This window comes from Peromyscus leucopus, chromosome 12, assembly GCF_004664715.2.
Source record: "Peromyscus leucopus breed LL Stock chromosome 12, UCI_PerLeu_2.1, whole genome shotgun sequence".
Lineage (NCBI taxonomy): Eukaryota > Metazoa > Chordata > Mammalia > Rodentia > Cricetidae > Peromyscus > Peromyscus leucopus.
In genome coordinates, this window is record NC_051073.1 from 13,780,092 (window position 1) to 13,802,421 (window position 22,330).

The window sequence follows — 22,330 nt, forward strand, 5'->3', positions numbered from 1 at the left end:
TTGATTATGACCACCGACAAGTCTTGTGATTTTCAGACAAAACAATAAAGACTAATATTCTCTGGAAACCAGTTAAGGGGAAATCTGAGCAAAAGAGGAAGAGATAATCTTTGCTCCCTTCACATTGTCCTAGCTTTGAACTCTCCAAACACCACACGCCTACTGAGAGTGTTTATTTTCTTCAGCTGAATCGAAGGTTTCCATTTACCCAGGGACACTTCAAATCTGAGACTGGAAGGTTTGGGAGCTAGGTTTCATGACTCAAAATAGGAATGTGAATATTTTTCCTTTTTGTCAATTCCAATTTTCTACTTACTAAAACTTCTTTTGAAAGATATTTTTTGAAATTCCAAAGATCACTAAAAGTTCTATGGAAAATAACTTTATTCATGAGTTGTACTTTACTCTCTCATAAATTTCACATGCATGTATTCGAAAGTTTAAAACTTTTATTTATTCATTAACTCTTTTATTTTTAATTAGGAGCTTTATTTATTCTTAAGAATTGCATACATTAAAAAAAATGCATATGCATATAAAATGAAATATGATCATTCATCTTCATTCCATCTTCCTTCACACCCCTCTAACTCCCTTTGTATAGCGAAAACACATCCCTCCCCCTCCCAACTTCATGTCCTATGTACATATTATATATATATATATATATATACACACACACATACTGGTGAGCTGAGTTTGATCCCTAAAACCTCATGGTAAAAGGAAAGAACACACACACACACACACACACACACACACACACACACACACTACAAAGCTACAAAGGTTTCATTTTGGTCTATAATAGACTTGGGTTGTGTTTTATAGACAGTACTCATCCTACCAACCTGGATTTCTTTTGTGCTATAATTTTGATAGGAGGTAATAATTAATAAAATATAAAAAAACTGATAACAATGATGATGGTAGAAACCTATTCAGTTCTTCATTCTAAAATAGACATGAAATGAGTTCTTTTATTGCCTCATCATGAAGTACAGTGCTGAGGCCAGAATCTTCCAGATTTTAAATTGTCCCTTTGATTCTATCACAAATCCAGTCATGCGCATCTTAAATAGCCATTTCACCTGAATTATGACAAGTAGACTTTCACATTCTACATTTGGTCAAAAAAAAAAAAAACTTTGTTACTGTCTTTTAATATTTGATTTGAGTGAACTTCAAAAATTGGAACTTTATCTAGTTGCACACACTATCCTGATGTCCTGTGACTGTTTGAGGACCCAGATCCAAAGGTCCCAGGGATGCAAATGTGTACGGATACTCATGAAGCCATTTTTAAAATCTGTTTGGTGACTGACCCAAGCTACCGTATGTTTTGTGTGAGGTCACAGTTAGGGGTGTAGGAATTAGAGTAAATTAGAGAGCCGCCTTTGCCAAAAGAAAAAGGAAATTATAATCCTCGGATTTACAAGAAATGAGGGTAGCTAAATGTGAGTAATCCTCGCCTGCCAATCACAAACATGGCAGTCAGATGACGCTGCCAGACCATTGTTTCCATGTCTGCCCTTTGGAATAAGCGGTCCTTATTCTCTTGGCTTCCTGAACACTAATCAAAGGAAACCTGAAGCAACAATAACTAGGGAGGTTTCCCTTGGCTTTCAGATTCCTTCTGTTAGCGTTTATGTCAGTCGAATAGAATTGGTAGCACGTGTATGAAACATAAAGGCTCAGAGTCTGTGAGTCCTCATCTCACCAGAGACTTGGAAAATAATATCTATAAAACCCTCTGTTTTAAGAACTGGGGTTTGATGGAACCCATGAATGTGTACATAAAGTCATTGGTCCTGTAAGAGCCTCAGTGTTTTAATGGTGGAATTATCAGGCCAGAGTCCTTGGAGACCACTTCCTTTATCCTGCAGTAGTCAAATACTGAGGAGCTAAATAAACTCATTAACAAGAAACCCACAAGTGTATGCTCTGTGAAAGACAAGTCCCTCTTAAGCTAGGGATGCAGGTTAGTGAGAGAGTGCCTGCCTAGCATATACAAGGCCCTTGCTTTAATCCCTAGTACTATGAAAACAAAAAAGAAAAAATTCTGTTCTTGATAATTTCACAAAAATGTGCTTATTGACAGGTCCTCCCTACCCCATGTCCAGGGTCTTGGGTGATACCCAGGTCAAGGTTGGCCACAATGGGCCTTGCTTAATGACTCTATTTACTCTACCTTATAAGTCTTCTGCTTCAGAAAAATATTGAAAACCTTAGCAAAGCTAATGCAAAATATATGCTCATTCAGAGATTACAAATCTGACAGTGTGGTGATATTAGAGAATTCTTTTAATACACTTTTTTGCTAATTTTTGTAAAACACAATTTTTAGTCTTAACTGCTTTAAATAAATTGAAAATATTGGAGCCCTGAGCTGTTATTAGTGACCCTGAAGTTGCTAAAAAAAGATACAGAAGTGGAACTCAGAGGCCACAGAAAGTCTGAAACAATACCGAGCATGGGTGTGGGCAGAGTTTAGCAGGAGGCAAAGTGCGGTCTTGCATCTGAGGCTGAAGCGATTGTTGGTTTGGGATTTTTTTTTTGTCTGCGCATTTTGCCTATATGTAAGTATGTGTACTGTGTGGACACCTTGTGCCGGCAGCGGAGGCCAGAAGAGGACATCAGATGCCTTGGAAGGGGACTTCCAGATGATTGTGAGCCACCATCTGAGTGCTGGGAACTGAACCCTGGACCTCTGCCAGAGCAGCCACTGCTCTTTCTGCTAAGCCATTTCTCTAGCTCCCACTTCAATGACTTTATAAATATAAAGAAAAAACGTGGACTAACCATTCCTCTGTCCCCGGATCAAAACAACCAGTGAACAATTTTTGAATCTGCTTTAAGACATTTCTTACTGGTTTTTCAGATTTTCAGAGATGGTATTGGTGACTCAGAACCAGAGCTCTAGTTCTTGGACTCAGGCTCAAGAATTAGGCTTTAGGCATTTGCCCGGAGCTGATCGAACTGGAGAAGTGATGTACAATAGCTGACTCAAACATAATTTATTTGTTAATTCTCCTGTTTTCTTGATTTTTTTAATTTAAATTTTTTCATATAATATATTTTGATATAATCTTTCCTCCCTCCTAGTAATTCTATTGTTAAGCTCATTTCTACTGAGAAAACTACCAAATTTTGACATGGGTTTTGGACTTTGGGACTTTAAAAGCCACTTCAATGTATAGTAATTAGATAATTACAGTTGCAGAGTAAAGGGCAATGAATAATTTTGTTTTGGTTGTCAAAGCCAGATGGCCCATTTGTCCTGTTGAGGTGTGCCTGTGATATACTCCAGAACGCCGGGCATCGCTGAGGAGGACACTGCCTTGTCCCTCTTCCATGCCATCGGGGAGGATGGTGTATTTTTGAGATCTGATATTTAAATAATTCCATTGCTCGCTGTTGCCTTCATCTTAGGCTAAGCCAAGCAGAACATATAAAGGCAGAATGTCAGCCCTCAGCAGTCACAAGGTCAAGTGCATGTTTTCTTTCCTCTCACATTTTAATGTGGTTTCTCTCTCTCTCTCAAAAAAAAAATCAGTCTTCTTAATAGGAAGAGCCAGAATGTAGAGGTCTGAGAGTAGAAGGATGTCTGTTGCTTTGCACTCGCCCCCCCAATCTCTCTCTCTTGCTCTTTCTCTCTCTGTGTGCCTCTTTTTCTGTCTCCATCTCTCTCTCTTTCTCTCTCCTTCCTTCATGCCTTCTCTCCTCTCTTTCCTCCTGCTCTTTACATCCGGTACAACTGAATGACTGTGAGAGAGAGGACTGTGTTCTCTAATTCCTAATCCCTACCTCACTGGGCTGCTGTCTAGCCTTGTAAGTAGTGTTCATAGTAAATTCTACAGAGTGTCATGTTCCTCCTGATAACCCAGTGCAATTTGTGATATTAGTTAGTGCAATCATTATCAGTTACTCTAAAAATACCTAATGATTTAAATATGTATTTTTGTCCAATTTTATAATAATTTTATACAAGATACTGCCTGTACTTTACTTTTGAAATAAAAACCCATATCATATTTTGAATCATGTTTTCAGTGAAGTATGTTAATTTAACTAATATCGTTAGAAGTTTAAAAACTGTTGTGGTGCAAAGTAAATATTTATTCTTAGTCCCAGCAGCTTATCTTAGATGAGTGACAGAAAAATACGAGAACTTTGATTCTTCAGTTAGCAGATGGAGGGGTGGAGAGAGAGAAGGGTTTCATTAGGAGGAGGGACTTCAGCGGGAGCCCCTCGCCGCTATGGAAATAATCATCTCTGCCTCATTTTCTGAACTTCTGCCAGTAGATTTGGAATACATCCATAAGAATTAAAGATGTTTGGTAGCCAACTTTAAAACAACCATTGACCTCACCACCAGGCCTACATAACATTTTTTTTGTTTGTTTTCCTACTTACTTTATTCTGAAAAAGTAAAGAAAAACTTGGTCCAGAAAGAAGCCAACTGAGACTGTTCCCAACATCTGTTGGTGAAATACTGATGTGGAATCCAACATTTTGTTTTGATATCAAGAATTATTAGATACCGTTTTAAATAATGGAGTCTGAGGAGAAGAGCTGAAGCAAGTAGATGTGTTAGAACATTTAAACATTTACAGTAACTTAAAAGTTTTAAGATTAGATTAAGAACTTCCTGTTTAAACAAGTTCAATCTCAGTGACCATGTACTAAATGGTTTTTTTTTTTTTTTTAAATTTCATTTGCAAGCAATCTTTTAAGTAAACCTAAGTAAGAGAAGTGCAGGACCTAAAGATGATCCTTAAAATCAAAGAAGTAAATATTTAGTTATCAAGAGCGACTACCTGAATATTAATATATTCAAACTGATCTTCAATACTGGACACACATCCAACAGAAATAAAACAGGCATGTCAAAGAGACATCTGCACTCCAGTGTTCATTGCAGTATGGTCCACAATGGGCAAGAAATGAAAAGGACCTGATTATCTTGGGAAATGGAGGCAGAGGGATCAAGTGTTAGGTCATTATTAGCTACACAGCCACTTCAAGGCTATCCTGGGCTACATAGAACCTTGTCTCATGTGCATGCATTAGTGTGTGTGTGTGTGTGTGTGTGTGTGTGTGTATCTCTGTGTGTGTGTGTGTGTGTGTGTGTGTAAGGTTTGCTTTATTCCAGAAGTTTGAGGCCAGCCTGAGTAAAACAGTGAGAACACATTTCAAAAGTGACTGACTCTGCACCCATGCACGTAATGGAAGAACAAATGAGATTTGGTGGGATTTTCACTTGCTGAGCTGTCTTGCCGGGCTGAAGTATGGAGTCTTTAAACATAACTCGTTTATTTAGTTTTTGAGGTAGAATCTTTCTGTTTCTTGGGCTGACCCCAAACTCTGAATCCTGCTGCTACAGCCCCTTGAATTAGGGATAGAGAGATGTTAGTGGTTTATTAGAACCATCTTTGGTCTTCAAAAAGTTATAACCAACCAAGAAGGAACAAGATCAAGTGTGACCCATGTAACTTTGTGGAAGATACGGTGTTGGTTCCCTTCCAGGTAAAATGAAGCTAATGATGTCTTCCTTCGCTAGCTGTAAAGAATCAAAGTCCATAATTGCTTAGCCTAGCTCCTGGACCACAATAGATTCGCTATAAATACTTCTTGCTCCTTCCCTTCTCCTCACTGCTTGATGCTTTTTATACAATGTGGTCACGAAAATTTAGTGTTCCAAAGTGACTCAACAACATCACACACTAGGATGGATTAGCAAAACAACAAATTGATAGGCTAATGTCTTTTCCTCTCTTTTGAGAATAATTAGAACAACTTCATTTCAGTGGCTGCTCAGAGTGGGGTGTGTGTGTGCTATGTTTAAATTCTGCCTCTTCTTTCATTCTTGTTATGACATGTTTTGAACAGTTTCTGGCTCTTTGAACTGTTTTGGTATCTGTGAAAGGGAATTTGTGACAAAGACAGTTTCCACTCTACCGTTATTGAATCAGTTCATTACACCTTTCTTAACACACTCTCTGCACCTAGCGCCCAGGACAAACACTTTCCTGCTCTCCCTTCCCTCTGATCATATGGTTCCCTCTATCCATATTTCTTTTCACGATGCTGTGATCCAGACTCCTGACATTAAGCGCCAATAAATGCCAACAAGTCGTAAATATTTATCTCTGGTTTAGAGTCTTTGCTGAACTCTGGGCTTAGATACAAATCTGTTACAGCCTTGCCACTTGAAAATTTAAGAGACATTTCAAACCCTGTATCTAAATATTATCTTTCTAAGCCTACTCTACCTTTCCCACCCCAGACAGAGGCAACCCAACTGCTGCAGTTGCTCTGGCCAAAGTCTGGGCAGTGTTCCTTAATTATTCCACTTACTGAAAACAAATCTGATCTATATGTAAGTGCTAACACTCCACTTTCATGATGCATCTAAAGTCTGAATGCTCCCCACTGCTCCCTCCCCTACCACCAGGGTCTGGGCAGGAAAAGCTCCTGCTGAGATGATTGCTAGAGCCTGGCCTGGCATTCTGCTTCTCTCTTCTCATGTCAACACACTGGCTGGAGTGGCCCTCTGTGATGCTGGTGAAAGCCCTTAGACTGCATTCAGTGGCTACCCAGCATGTCCCACAAGCATTATTTCAGAACACCTTTCTTACTGGGTTTGTTTTCCACGTCACCTAAGAACAAAACTTGGAAAGGGAAAAGTTTTCGTAAAATACAGTATATAATAAACTTCTTGTCTTCCATTACCACAAACCTAAATCTATGGTGCAGTGGTAAAATGTATATAATTTGCATATGCTTATTTTAATTCATTGGTTCTTAACTCTCTCAGAACATTTGCATGTCAAGGGAAGGTGGTACTGTTATATGCACATGTGTGCACATGAGTGTAGAGGTCAGAGGTAAACCTCAGATGTTGTTCCTCAAGACTTATCAACTTTGTTTTTAGAGAAAGAGCCTCTCATTGGAACCTGGGGCTCACCAATTCAGCTAGAATGACCAACCAGTGAGTCCCAGAGATCTTCCTGTCTCTGCCTTACCAGGACTAGGATTACAATGTGTATCACCAAACTTGATTTATGTGGCCAGTGGGGATGAAACTCAAGTCCTTATTTTTGCATGTAAGCACTATAGTAACGGAGATATCTTCTTAGTCCAGAACCTCTGTAAAAGTGCTGACTGCCTCCTTTCAAACAAAATATATTAATAACATTATATATAATAATGTGTATATATATATTCAGAAAACTAAGTGAGAAGTGTCTTAATATTAAATAGAAATAGAATGAAAGCAAATCAGTACATATTTTAATAAATATGTACATACATGATCATTCATAAGTACACTGGAAGACACTTAGAAAGTTATACCTAAATTTAGTCAAGAAGATAAAAAACTCTTTCAAATAAAATAGAAAAATGAAGAGCCTCATTACTGAAGATACAAAAATAGCAATTTGTATATTTATTTAGATGAGACTATACAAAAATTGCTTACAGGTTAAATAGTGTAAATCATAGGCTTAGATAATTGCACACATTTCACTTATATGAGCATGCAGTAGGATTTTGGAAAATCAAGAAGACTGAGGGCATGTGAGGAGAATTCTTCATTTTGATAGATTGATTCACTAAATGCTAATTAACAGCCCTGGCCTCTACCCAGCATCTGCTCATCATGGTGACAATCAAATAGTTCTCCTAGAAATCACAACACTGTCTTTGTAAAAAATTAATCATTATTTTTTAAGATCGTTGAATATTTTAATGACTTATTTATTTTCATTTTAAGGGTATGAGTGCTTGGCCTACACGTATGTAAGTGCACTGTAGTACGGGAGTGACAGTTGGTTGTAAGCTCCCCCTTGAGAGCTAGGAACTGAACCGCCATCCTCTGCAAGGGCAGAAAGTGCACTTAACTGCTGAGTCCTATCTTCAGCCCCTAAATTTATTTTACTGGAGAACCTCATACATGAGCACTGAATCCACACCACTCTGTCTTCCTTTCCCTTCTGACAGGTCCTATGCCTCCCCCAAATTCATGATCTCCTCTTCAACTATCATCCTTAGATGTATATACATATTTATATGCACACATATGTATACAAATATGCACACACACACATATATCTATATATCTATTGAATGGACCTATTGAGTCCACTTAATGTTGCCTGTATGTACTTGTGTCCAGAGGTGGTCCCTTGGGATTGGACGATCTACGTGGGAGCTTGTCCCTGTAGAAGAATAATTCTCCTTCTTCTGCAGCCACTGACCACCTGTAGCTCTTCATCTAGGTACGAAACTGTGTGAAATTTCCCCTGTCCATGTGGGCATCTCTCTTGTTGATAGTTCCTGATTTGATTCTTGAACATGCTTTCACCTAGAAAATCTTGAAAGTTTGTTTTGTGAACTTTTTCTCCCCTTATATGGTAATATAACATGATTTTAAAGTTACTTTTAAAATTTAAAACCTATCCTTTTCGCTATGCTTCTTAGACTCTGTCATCACAACTACAGAAGACGTACTACAGAGGACACATGATTTATTCATGGTCACTTTTTGTATAGTTTGAGGCCTTTGACGCTCTTATTTTGTCTGACTTCTCTAGACTTTTAATTACTCACTGCTTCGAATCTAAGCCCAATATAATTTTTCCTACTAACTATATGCTATAAGGGATCATACTTCTAGCTAAGAGAATGTTAAATAATTTTAATCTGTTTAACTAGGATAATTGCTGTATCTTTCATTATTTAATTTTTCAAGCATGTACTACCACATTTTAATATTGTCTTCTTAAGGCTTCTTGATACAAACCTTGAAGGAAATCTTTGAAAATGCAAACATACTACAGAATCATAGCCTGAGTTTCTCTACTTTAAAAGACGTCAACAGAGACTCATCTTAATTGGACTACAGTTGTCTGGATCCAAGTTATAAATCCTAGACACAACACTTTAAAATAGTTCCAAGTACTTTCTGATTTGTCCTGTTGCCATAGAAACTAAAGTTGGGAAGTGGTTAAAGACAAAAGACATTGTGAAATAGGACCGAGGGAATTAGTGAAAAGAGTTATCCTTTGTTTCAAAATACAGCTTGCGTCCTTCTATCAGATAGCACACTGCAGCTGTGAAAATCTGCACATGTATATAGACTCAAGCAATTGTTGGAGGGCTCCTGCATAAGGGTGTTTGCTGTACCTGAGTTTGATTTGAAGAACCCACATAGTGCAAGGAGAGAAGTGATGAATGGAAGATATGTGTATATGCCTACACTCACACACACACACACACACACACACACACACACACACACACACACACACACACACACACACACACACACACACACACACGAAAAAAGGAAATCTAGGAAGCCTATGCCATTAAAAACATTTAATTTTGCATAAGAAAATATTAACATTTTCTTTAATATATATCTTTATCTTTAGAAAAGACCATAATGGGGTCTTTTTCTATTTCCTTTTAAAAATAATCTGTGGTCCTGTTAGATGACATAATTGAATAATAAATCTCAAAATATTGGAGGTACTTATATCTGGATATTCCACTTATTTAAGTATTTTCTATAATAAAATATTTATTGTAGGTTTATGGCTTATGTTTGATTTTAATATTGCTTAGAGATTGGTTTGAGTTGTGAACGTGGAAGGTATTTATATATGTTAAGAGATAGCTACACTCCAAATATACTCAGTGTCCAAAAGTATTTTAAGGATGCATTAAAATAGTTAAGCCATTTATCACATTCCTAAAGACAGTCCTCTATTACCAGGACAACACAAGAGTCATGCTTACAGCATGCCTACAGGATACTCATGCTGACTCTAAATCTGTGTAGAAAGACAACGACTCCTCTCTCTGGCCCACTGCTTTCACATTGAGAAAGGGACACCGAAGATGAACACTTTCACTTCCCCTGAAATCTCTTCAGCTTCCTCCCATTCCTTATGCTTTCCAGAACATTCTTCATATCTGCCTCAAAGGAGAGTATGGGGTTTCGAATCTGTGAAGCAGTGATACAAATAGTTCCTGTCCCCAGCAGGCATGTTGGCATGAGAATGGAGGATGAAGAGCCCCTGAAGAATATTTTGAACAGAGGGACAAAGGTTAATTTTGTTTTTTCTTTGCTTTTAATTCTTCAGTTGCCCAATACTTCATTTGGACAGACCTTTTCCTTCACTCTTCCTGGCCTGCAGACAAATGACTTCACAGAATTCCTCTCAGGTGACCAGGACACTGGTTCTGCCAGTATCTTATTTCTCTGCACTTTTTCCTGCTTGCCTAACACATTCCCTAGAGTTCATGCTTTGTCCCAGCTTATCATCCCATGCCGTGCCTCCCCCTCCCCACCAGGGTGTTTTCACATTTCACCTTAATACAGAGCGTGTGTATGAATAACCACTTCACCCTCTTGCGTCACAGGCAGTGGGCCTGGAGACCCAAAGACACTGTTCCATGCTGCCATTTGCAGCTGCTTGAGGCATTAATCTTAGAGATCTCGGGTAAAGTTAGGATTCTGGACTTCACTGTAGAAAAGAATGTCAGGGCAAGCCAATCTGAAGTAGCATTGGAGCTTATGAGGAGATTTTAACATAGATGTGAGTTCAAGAATCCAGGTAAGAGAGGTGCTCAAGGACAAAACAGGTGTGGTCTTCTCAAAGCAGGATGGTGTTTAAAGTGTCTTAGTCATAGCTATCCATACCATCTTGGTGTTTCTCATGTTACATCTTGAAGGATCGCTAAGACCCCCCACCCTCCCTTTGCCGTAAGTGAGATTATAGGGTGGTTTCAGAGGTACATTGGATAGGATTGCAGCCGGATAAGGTAGAACTGTTAGGTAAGGTAAGGTAAGGTAAGTCCCAAGAATTGCACAAGGGCACTGACATGTCCTCTACTCTGGATATTTCTTGTGAGATTCCTGGAAAAATCACAGGTTTACATTTGGGAAGGGAGAAGGGGTCCAATACACTTAGGCCTCAACATTCACTGCTGCTTTGACATTACATTGGAAATACCTCTGTATAAAAGAAATCCTGTGATTGTAGTCAAGCTTTACAGCAAATGTTCTGTGGACTCCTGGCTCTCAGCGTCTAAGGCTTCAGCCACACCCTGGGGCCAGGGGCTCCTTTCCTTCCCCATGCCGTCTTAATTTTCTCTCTTTTTATCCTGCCTCATTTCCAATGACTCACCAGTTCCCGAAATAGAAAAAGGCTCATTCCTCCTCCATTAAATGCACACCATGTCGTCTCTGGTTCTACACATTCACAGCCCTAGAACTACAGGTTTTATTTTATCTTGTCCCCCTAACTGAATCTAACCAATCACTAAGTCTTAATTTCTATTTTCAATATCTTTTGGAATTTACTATTATTATTGTTATAGATATTGATATGGGGATCTCACTATGTTAGCCCTAGGCTGGCCTCAAATTTGTGATTCTTCTAACAGCTGGGACTGCAGCCATACAACACAATATCAGGGCAATTTTAACTTGTACTAAACCAATTTGGGTAGCTGTCAATTCAATCCTGGATCCCATTACTTGATATCTCATTTAGTTTCAGTACAATTTTCCCTCTCCAAAGTGAAAATTATTCTTTCCTCTAAATACCACGTATCACACATCACTTCATTCTTCTAAGTGTCCAGCAACTTCCTGTTGCCTATTGTACCAAACGGAAACTTTATGGCATAATATGCACCCAACTCCACAAAAACCAAAAAAATTGTACAGATCCCCTCTCCACTTTTTGCTTTCTTCCAAAAGCCTTTGTTCTAATCCAGAAGAATTCTGAAGGAGACAGTTTAGAATTTAAAAATAAAATGTGTTCTCAACTATACATGAAATAAACTTACCACAGATGAATTATGGTTCATTTCCCCATTCAGAAATGCTAAATTAAATGTTAGAAGCCACTAATTACCATTAAATCAAACTCTCTTATTGTACAAATAAGGAAAACAAACTCCAAATGAAATAAAGTAACTCTTCTAAGGCCATATATGGAATTACTAGGAGCAGAGCTAATTCAATCTTAAAATGTTAGTTCTATTTTATTGCTATTATGCTTTTTGTTTCTTTTTGAACAAATTCCACATTTATGGTTAAGGTACAAAGAGGTCCTTTGGATATCCAGTGGAGATATTCCAGAAGCCATTTTAGGCTATTAATTTCACAAAGTATAAATGAGCATGTATATATTAAAATATAATTCTTGAAGTTCATAAATTTAAAAGGGGAAGGTGATTCTGCTTATCACCCCTGACTCTAAGACAGCCATGTCAGAGATGATAGGACCAGTATTCCTCCTAAACATTCTCACTGTTCTGCCGAGACAAGCTGGAAGTCAACTGATTAGTGAAATAGCTTTGTTCTCTAAAGGCAATGTTTCTCTATTCACTTCCAAGATGGCTTAGTAACACTTAGAAATGTTTCAGGCTGGAGAAGTGGCTCAGTGGTTAAGAGCACTGACTGCTCTTCCAGAGGTCGTGAGTTCAATTCCCAGCAACTACATGGTATCTTACAACCACCTGTAATGAGATCTAGTGCCCTCTTCTGGTCTGCAGGATACGTGCAGGCAGAATACTATATACAGCATAAATAAATAAATAAATAAATAAATAAAATAAATAAATAAATAAATAAAAAACGTTTCCTCAGTCATTCAGGCCTACAGAATAAAAAGTCTGCTCACAAGTGCTCTCACTGTTACTTAGAAGATTTTAGAATCTTCCAACTAAAGATGAATACTTGAACATAGAAAGGGTAAAAGCAGCCAGGGTGGTGGTGGTGGTGCACACCTTTAATCCCAGCAACTGGGAGGCAGAGGCAGGCAGATCTGTGTGAGTTGGAGGCCAGCTTGGTCTACAGAGTGAGTTCTGGGATAGCCAGGGCTACACAGGGTGGCCCTGTCTCAAAACACTAAAAAGAAGAGAGAGAGAGAGAGAGAGAGAGAGAGAGAGAGAGAGAGAGAGGAAGAAGAAGAAACAGTAAAAGCAAGAGAAATAAGATTGTTTATTCAAATCACTAAGACTTTGTATATATACTCTATGAAAACAGTACAATCTTTTTTTTTTTTTTTAATATACTCTAAAAGTGAGAGGTAATGGAGGAGGCAGTGGAGTGAAACTTCCTCCTCTGTTCACATCCCTTGCTCACGAATTCACAGTGTATTTGAGGAAAGTGGTCCCCAGTGTGGAAATTGCTTCTGACACAAATGACTAGAGAATGTGTGTATGTTGCTGGCACAGGTTCCAGGCTGCTTTTTATGTGGCAGCTAAATGCCTCTACTTCTTCCATTTTCCCCCCACAAGCACTGTCTTCTTAAGAGCACTCCTAGGAGCCTGTGTGTCTTCAAGGTTAAAGAAGTGTGGCCAATCACGTTATATAAAGAGCGGAAATGGAGCTAGGCAGGGGTGGGCTGGGGTGAGGGTTCTTAGTTCAATGCTTGCTCTGTAAGCCTGAGACTTGAGGTCAGCCCCCAGGTCCATGTGAGAAAGCCAGGCATGGTGGTATGCTTAATGTCAAGACTGAGGATGTGGGGACAGGAAGAAGATGCTGGAGGCTTGTGGTCAGTAGCCAGACTTTCCTACTAGGTGAGCTCCAGGACAATTGAAAGATCTCCTGTCAAAACTCAGGGTGACCAATGCTCGAAGGTGACCTCTGGCTTCCACATGTACATTACACATATGTGTACTTATAGGAACACACACACACACACACACACACACACACATACACACACACACATGAGAGAGAGAGAGAGAGAGAGAGAGAGAGAGAGAGAGAGAGAGAGAGAGAGAAAGACAGAGAAAGAAGTGTCCGTATGGAACTCAACATTAAGATTTTGAGTATTAATGAGTTTGAATGTTAAATGAATTATTTTAGGAAGTATGAATAATTTCTAAATGTTCTGGAGCTTATGTCAAATATTGGGTGTATTCTGGCTCTGTAGACCACTATGAGTCTTTTCTTTTTTTGATCAGAACAACCAAGGCTTTCTCAAACTGTCTTCCTTTAGCCAATCAAGGGGACATTTTTCTATTTTTTTTGGGGGGGGGGGAAATAAATCAGCATCCTAATATTCAACTTTGCTCACCATCAGTCTGTGCACACCACGTGCACAGTCTGATGGATGTTTTTACTTTTTGAAGATAAGATGTAGTAGCCCTTTGGGAAGCAGTGCAGTGAAAATCTGATGACATCATCAACAATGAAAAGCTGATCTGCAGTGAGCACTAATGTCCTTATTCAAAAGTCAGGATCTTTACATTCTAACTGATGATAGTATTATTCTGGGTGTCTTTAAGGAGTTTCATTTTCCTGCTAGTCTGAAATGAACTGAATACATTAAAAGAAGTGTTACTTAAAGATAATTCATGTGGGTTTTGTTTTTTTTTTTAAAGTTTGTTGGCTTGTTTTGTTTTGTCTTAATGTAGACCACTCTGGTGAAGCTATGGAGTTTAAGAGTACAGATATTTCGATATTTCATACAGGCTCAATGTTAGTTCCTTCCTGCTGGTATGCTAAATAACCTTAGGCTGGGTAGTTTATACACAACAGAAATGTATTGCTCAGTCTGGAAGCTGAGAAGTCCAAGACAGAAGAAGAACAGGCAGACGTGGCTGGGAGGGCCAGCTACTTACAGGTGGCCTTAGAAGGCATGTCGGAGTCATCACCTGACAGTAAGAGGGAAAAGTGAACGAGTTCGCCCAGCGCTCTTTTCTTCCTTCACTTTGTCCTTTCTCCCCTCCCCCTCCTCTCCTGTTCTTCTCAGGCCTTTTATACGAAGGCACTAATCTCATTCCCAAAGGCTGTGCCCTCACAACCTAATTATGTCCCAAAGGCCGCCTCTCTTAACGCCATGGCACTGGGATTAGCAGTCAGTATAAGCATGGGGGAGGGGCATGGGAAGGTGGATAAGGTCCTTGAATCACAGCACACACTCTAGTCAATTTCTTTTGCCTTTTAAACCAGTCAACCCAGAAGTAGACTATACAAGACAATGCAGATGGGTGCAGAAAAGAAATATTAAAATTATATGCATGTCTCTCTCTCTCTCTCTCTCTCTCTCTCTCTCTCTCTCTCTCTCTCTCTCTCTCTCTCTCTCTCACACACACACACACACACACACACACACACTCACACACACACTCACACACTCACACACACAACACATCTCATTTGTTCTGGAACCAAACCATTGTATGGGTCCAGCTGCAATGATCTCAGAGCTCCAATACATTTATCCAATATGTTATTCACATTTTTGTGATATAAAGGACAGCAGGTTTAGGTTTACTGAAAAAAAAGAGACACTTGAGTCATAGTTCATTTTGTGAAGTCACTTCTGCTGCTACTCAGAACCCATCCCTATTTTTAAATGCCTCTAGAGCAGTTTCTAGAATATAAACACCACTCTCCCTTTCAAAATTAGCACGTTTCCAGCAGCTCACCACATTCCCTTTTTATTTGTGGTCATTACTTCTCCTCTGGTCTCTTTAAATAGCAGTCATTTGCCCTTGTCTGTGAATGCTAGCGTAGCTGGTGTTCTCTCTGGGTCTGGCACACACGCTCTTCTCTGGACTTTCTAATTAGGTCTAGGTTGGCACTCTTCCCTCTTTAGCTTGGGTCAATGGTTTGGAAGTCTACTTCCCTCAATTTTGTTAATTACTCTGTTCCATTATTTGTTTTTCTTAGGAGATTGCTTCTTGTTTTGTTAGGAGATTGTTGCATGTTGGCATAAAAATTCTCAAGGCTTCTCTAGGATGTCATCCTGAGTCCCAAGTGTAAGACCTAACTTTGTAGAGGGGCTTCTTTACTATCAAAAAGAACTTTTAGTAGGAAGGAGAGCGCACTACATGTCTTCTATCACACCACACAGTATAATTTTACTTGCTAGAGGATGCGAAACAGCAAATTTTGATTTTAACTTTTTGTTTTGAGAGATGGTCTCAATAGACAGCCCAGCTGGCATGGGACTCCTTATGTGACCCAAAGTGGTCTAGAACTGATGGCAATCTATTTGTCCCAGTGTGCAGCATCATGCTTGCCTCCTTCCTTTGTAGAGAAATGACATAGATATATTCCTATTTCACAGGAATGATTGTTTCCTATTTCCTGGAGTTGTACGCGCTTAAGAACTCAAGAGCAGTTATCTGTAGGTGGCACAGCAGGCACCGAGGGCTGCAAGGGAAGCCTGGCTTCCTTTTATACCCTTCCCTCTGCACACTGTGTGACTTTACCATACACATATGTTCTTTTCCATATTTATTATATAAGTAAATGCACTAAGTCTTACACTTTTATGTTTGGTTTCATCTGCAGTAAAGTATTTCTCAGGTCTTTAGGGTATGAAGAAGTTCCGAGAACAGAACAAACATTTCAGCAGATTTGAGAGCTAGCAAATGGGACACACCAAGCAAGAGGGGACCAGGAATGGTGTCTTCCCTCTCTACAGGCCGAATGTCCCTTTGTCTGAAAGGCCTGGTGCCAGCACTGTTTTGGATCCTACCATATTTGCACAGACCTAATGAGATATCATAGGGAAAGGATCCAAGTCTCAACATAAAATCTGTTTCTGTTTCATATGCACCTGAAGGTAATTCATACAGCATTTTCGTTGTACTAGTGGTATCCACTGCAGAATCTTCCACTTCTGGGGTTATGCAGGCACTCAAAAAAGTTTTGGAGCTTTGAGCGTTGAAAATTTCATATCAAGGAGTTTAGTTGGTAAAGGATAAATTGTCCCTCTGGAAAAGGGAGATGTTGACAGCTGAAACAAAACAAAATCTTATGTAACTAATTTAAAAACTGGGTGTTAATGATAAAAGAATGAGAAATGAGAGAGACAGAGACAGAGACAGAGAGACAGAGGCAGAGACTGATTCCAATAAAGAGCAAATTTCCTGTTAGCTCAGGTCACAAGGATTCTTGCTCAGGACTTTTGGAGCCAAGACAGTGAACAGCTAAGTGTGTACTCTTGAACCCTTCACAGGACTGGGTCAGTGCAGTCTTTTGTTTAGCTTCTCATAAACTGCAGGACAATTCAGAGCAGAGAACATTTCCTATGCACTCTCTGGGCCACCCAGAGGCTGGAGTTTGGGGGTCTTGCCAGCTGAGCAGAGAAGACATCTATTTATGTATTTAAACGTGTGGCTATTCATATTCTCTCTCTCTCTCTCTCTCTCTCTCTCTCTCTCTCTCTCTCTCTCTCTCTCTCTCTCTCTTCTCTGTGTGTGTGTGTGAGAGAGAGAGACAGACAGACAGACAGACAGACACTATTCAATATATAATATAATGTACACTAAATCAACCTTCCTAAGGAGGCAACTCAGGGAAATTCAGAAACACGTAAATGCTGGAGAACGATAAATCCTGGAGAAGAAAAGGAACAAAGTTGCAGGAAGGTAAATGGTAACCAAAGAGCTAATGCCTTCTATCTGGAGCTGAACGGGAAGCTGGACATACCTATGGCAGACATTTTTTTTTTAATTACTTAGAGTCTTAAGAAATAGCTCAGTGGTAGAGTGAAGGCTAGCATGTGTCAGGTGCTGGGTTTAATCCTAAGACAGGAAGACGGGAAGAGAGAAGGGGGGGCAGGGAGGATAATCATAAAGATCCAAGTATAATTTGTCGAATCCTTCATTAAATTTAAGCACTTTTCAAATATAAGTCAGTTCTCTGTGGACATATAACTTTGTGTAATTAAGTGTGTGTATGTTTTAATAAACCATGCAGAAATAATTACAGAAGCACTTGCCAACTGGACAGCACCCCAACTTGGCCATTCTCCACACCCCTTCCTGTATGCCCTCTTCCAAATGTAACTTTAACTGATCACATGTCCAATAGGTCAGGCTGGCAGCTCCAGTTTCCTAACTGTGTCAACACACTTCATTCGCCCCCCACCGCTGTAAGGTCGACATCATTATGGGGATTATCACCACCACAAATGAGTAAACTGATACAGAAACCAAATAACTGGTACCCGGTTGCCCAGCTGCAGAGTAAGCAGGGAGTTCAGCGTCACAGAACATGTGGGGGGGGGTATTTTTTCTAAAAAACATTTATTTATTATTGTTTTTAAACAATAAAAAACAAATAAAAACAATATTTATTTTAAACAATAAAAAATTATTTTAAACAATAAAAAAAAAACAATAAAAAATGGGGGATGCACATGCACGTGGTGGTCGGAAGCAACCTTTGGGAGTTAGCTTTCTCTATAATTTTAGGTCCTAGAGATCAAGCTCAAGGCATCAGACTTGGCAGCAGATGCCTTCCCTGGTTGAGTCATCACACTGGACCACAGTACACGTTCTTTACTACTGAACCCTACAGTCCAACGCAAAGCAAGAATATAGCTTTATATCACTATGAATGACAGTCTGTAGCTGAAGGTCAGGCTGCCCTTGTAAGGTTCTTGATGGTAACACTAATCACACCCCAGCAGGGCCCAGATGTTCATACCCTATCCTCCCAACCCATACATTGGTTACTTTATACCATGACTAGGAATCAAGGTTATGATGGAACTGAAATTGCTGATCGATTGACCTTGAAATGGGTACATTGGCTTGAGTCACTCAGACGAAATAGGCAGAAGGGTGAGAGTCAGAGAGGCAGCAGCCTGGTGTTGCTGCTGGCTTTGAAGGTAGAAGGATGGGCCCTGTTCAGCTTGACAAGCTGGACAAGGCTGAGAAACAGGTTCTCCACTGCAACCCCCAGAAGGACTACTGCTGGTGGATACCTTGGTTTTATTCCAGTGCGATCTACTTCAGACTTCCAGAACATTAACACAATGAATTGCTGTTGTATTATTATGGCTGTTTGTTTTCATAGCAATAGACAACTCATTATTTGGGTTAGTTCTCTGAGTCCTCCACTTGAACACAGCAAGGCCTTCCAAGAAAGGAGTCCTCTGTTTTAAGACTTCCTTTCCTAGCTTTGCCAAAGGAAACACCTGCCCAAGTCCTAATTCCTCTTCTCTAAATTTACCCTCACCTTCTCTACAAGTCCTGGAGAATGGGCTCAGAAATTTTTCACTGATAGACACCATGTGATGAGACAGACAGACAGACATACAAACAAAGGCATTTGATGTGACAACCCAAACAGAACCCTGTCGGTCTTTGATTAAAAAAACAGAAAGACAGTAGTTCTTGTTTATTCCCCACTGACAATCCCCTAGGGAAAAATCCAGTGCGAAGGAAGGCGTGGGTGGTCCACATCCACATTCTCCCATGGGCATCATTCCTCATGCACAGGTGAAAGGATGAATGAGAGTTCCTGGCCAAAGGAAACTCAGTGTTCTCTTTAAGGCTGAAGCTGTCGCTTGAGACTTTTAGAAATGCATTGTCTGACATAGTCTTTAAATGGTTGTCAGGCCCACCAACCCAAAACTCCCATTTGGGCTTTATGTTCTTCAGGTAATCGAAACTGTACCAGCCTCAAATCGTTCTCTTGAGCCAGTTGATGGTGATGCTTTGTTCTTGGCAATGTTTACAACTGGCAGAAGTTTTGCATCACTGGTCTCCTGGAGTCTATGATGCTATGATATATCCAGACCACTCTTTATTACCATAGCCCTGATCATTTTAGGAGAGATTACAGACTCAGGCCTAGTGGCTGGCTAGGGGTCCAGTCCACATCTGACGACTCAGCTGCCATGAGACTGTTAAGTGGCAGAAAGTGCTCTCTGAGAGATCCCATTACTCATGAGAGCCCCATTCCCAATACTGAACACTCATTCCTCCTGTTTTTGGAAATAATAGCCTATCACTTTACAGAAATGTGACACTGCTCACTCAACATGAAGTTGGTACTTCATGATTACAGTGTGATCACTAATTCACTCTGTATACTATGTCTGTCTTCCAAACCTCATCTCCATCCTATTCTATGGTCTGAACGTTTGTGTCTACCAAAGTCACTTGTGGAAACCTGGTTACCAACATGATAGATGGCATTAGGACATGAAATTGTTGGAAGAGCATTAGTTCATAAACGGGGCCCTTGCAAATGAGGTTATATAAAACAGGTCCCCAGAGAGCTGCTCTGCCCTTTCCACCACATGAGGATGCCATAATGAACCAAACGCTGGGCCCTCATCAGACAGTGGAAATGCTCTTGCCTTATTTGTGGACTTCCCAGCTTCTGTAGCTGTGAGAAAAAAAAAAATACTTGTTTATAAGCTCCCTAGTCTATGGTATTTTGTCATAGCAGGCTGAACAGACTGTATCTGATCAACAGATACTTGCTCACATCTACTATGAACCAGGTACTTTGTTTAGTAATGGGCACAAGAATGGCAGTCAAAGATCAAAAAACATTCTGCCTTACTGGTGAAGGAAAGATATTGTAATTGTTTATAGTTTGGATAGGAAAGATATTAATACAACTGCTTAGAGTTTGGATATGTGCTCTCCAAAGACTTGATCTTTGGCCTGTGGCAATATTGGGAAGTGGTAAAACCTTTAGGAGGTGAGACTTCCTGGGTGTTCTAACTATCATTGGTGGTGTGGCCTTGGGAAACAGGGAAACTTACTACTCCTTCCTCCTCCCTTGCGGTTCCTTCTTAGAGCAGAACTCTGTTTCTTGTGTTCCCCATGTGCTATGTCAACACAGCAGCAAAAGCAGTGGCCAGGCATAGTCTAAAATCTCTGAAACTGGGAGGCAAAAACAAACCTTTGTTCTTTCTAATATGGTTATCCTAGATACTTTGTTATAGTAGCTGATAGGGGACGAATACATCAACTAAATACAAAAGTCAATGTCCATATATTAATAAATGATGTTGAATTCATGCTTTAAAAACAAAAAAAATCGTAGCAAAAAATTTCCCAGATTACCGTGAAAGACATGAGAAACTGACAGATAGTAGAAAGAATGTGATATTGTAATTATGCATGGTTGGATTAGGACAAAGAATCAGTACAGCTAAATTTGAGAAGAATGTTAAATTATTACAGATAAGAGATGCTTTTTAATAAATAAAAATAGTATTCTATTACCAACTAAATATATATTTTTTACATATTTATTAATAAGCTCATGCTGATATTAAAGTGATTAAATAAGTGTGTAAATAACTTCAAGAAGACATATCTATGATGGATACAAATCCCAGCTAATGTATGAAGAAATTTCACCCTTATGAAAGTGAGATACTTGTTCCTTCATGTGTGTGTGTGTGTGTGTGTGTGTGTGTGTGTGTGTGCACATGCATGCATGCATGGGTATGCTCACATGTGTGTGTATATGTTCATGTTTTACAAGTACTTATTTCCAGTCCTTTCTACCTCCGAGCCCCACCCCCACCTCATCCCTTGATTATTTTTGGAGATAGTCTCACTATAATTCTGGCTGGCCTTGAATCTTTTATGGCCTTGGATGATCTTCCTGCCTCCCGCCTGGGTGCCGAGATGATAGTCCTGCACCACCACCCTTGCCTCCTTCCTTGAGTGTGAGTTGCAGATATTGACTTCCCTCTAAACGTATAGTATGGAAATGAGGACAGGAGGTGGAGAATCTACGGGGAAACTGACACAATGCCTCCACCAGGCAATGAAAATTACCATCAACCGTGATAAACCACGTCAACATGCTCCCCGGGTTATGACAGGATGAAAATGACATTTGCCTCGGTGCCCTTCCTCCCCAAATCCTGCAACCTCATCTAACCACAAATGAAGCGTCTGAGATATACCCGTTGAAGGAAATTTAACAGAATACTTGACCAGCACCCCAGTATCTGTCAAGGTCATAAAACACAAGCGGTGTCTGAAATACTGCCTCAGCCAAGAGGAGCGTAAAGGGACAGGACTATGAGCACAATGTGGAATCCTGGAGCAGGGAAGGGCATTCCATAGGAATGGGAAGAATCCGAGCAGAGTGTTCCATATGACATCATTGTGGGACAACAGTGGTGGACTGGGTATGGAGGATATGGGAACGTCCTATACTAATGAAGTTCTTCTTTAAGTCTGAATTCTTAAAAGTTTTAAATCTATTAAAAGGAAAGAAAACACCCATGACATGCCAGACTTTCTGGCACTGGGGGAACAGTATGGAAAAGGCTCCCAACTTATTCCTTACAGGTATCAGGATTAGCAGAGCCCGCACATGACCGAGAATTTGAAGGGATCATTCTGCCCATTGAGTAAGCCTTTGCTTGCTTCAGCGTTCTTGACCATTTCAAACGCGCCTATTGTTTCTACTTTGATGACTGAATGGGAATAACAGAGGAATTCTGTTTCTTAACAATTCTACAGCACATTCACACTCCTGTTAAAGGGAGACTTAAGAGCTCAG

General features: G+C 39.8%; 1 protein-coding gene across 1 annotated transcript in view; it reads right to left on the reverse strand.

Annotated features, from left to right (window-relative positions):
- The window catches only part of Jam2 (junctional adhesion molecule 2), a 53,097-nt gene that overhangs the window by 28,616 nt on the left and 2,151 nt on the right, over nucleotides 1-22,330 (reverse strand). The gene's annotated exons all lie outside the window — the stretch shown is intronic.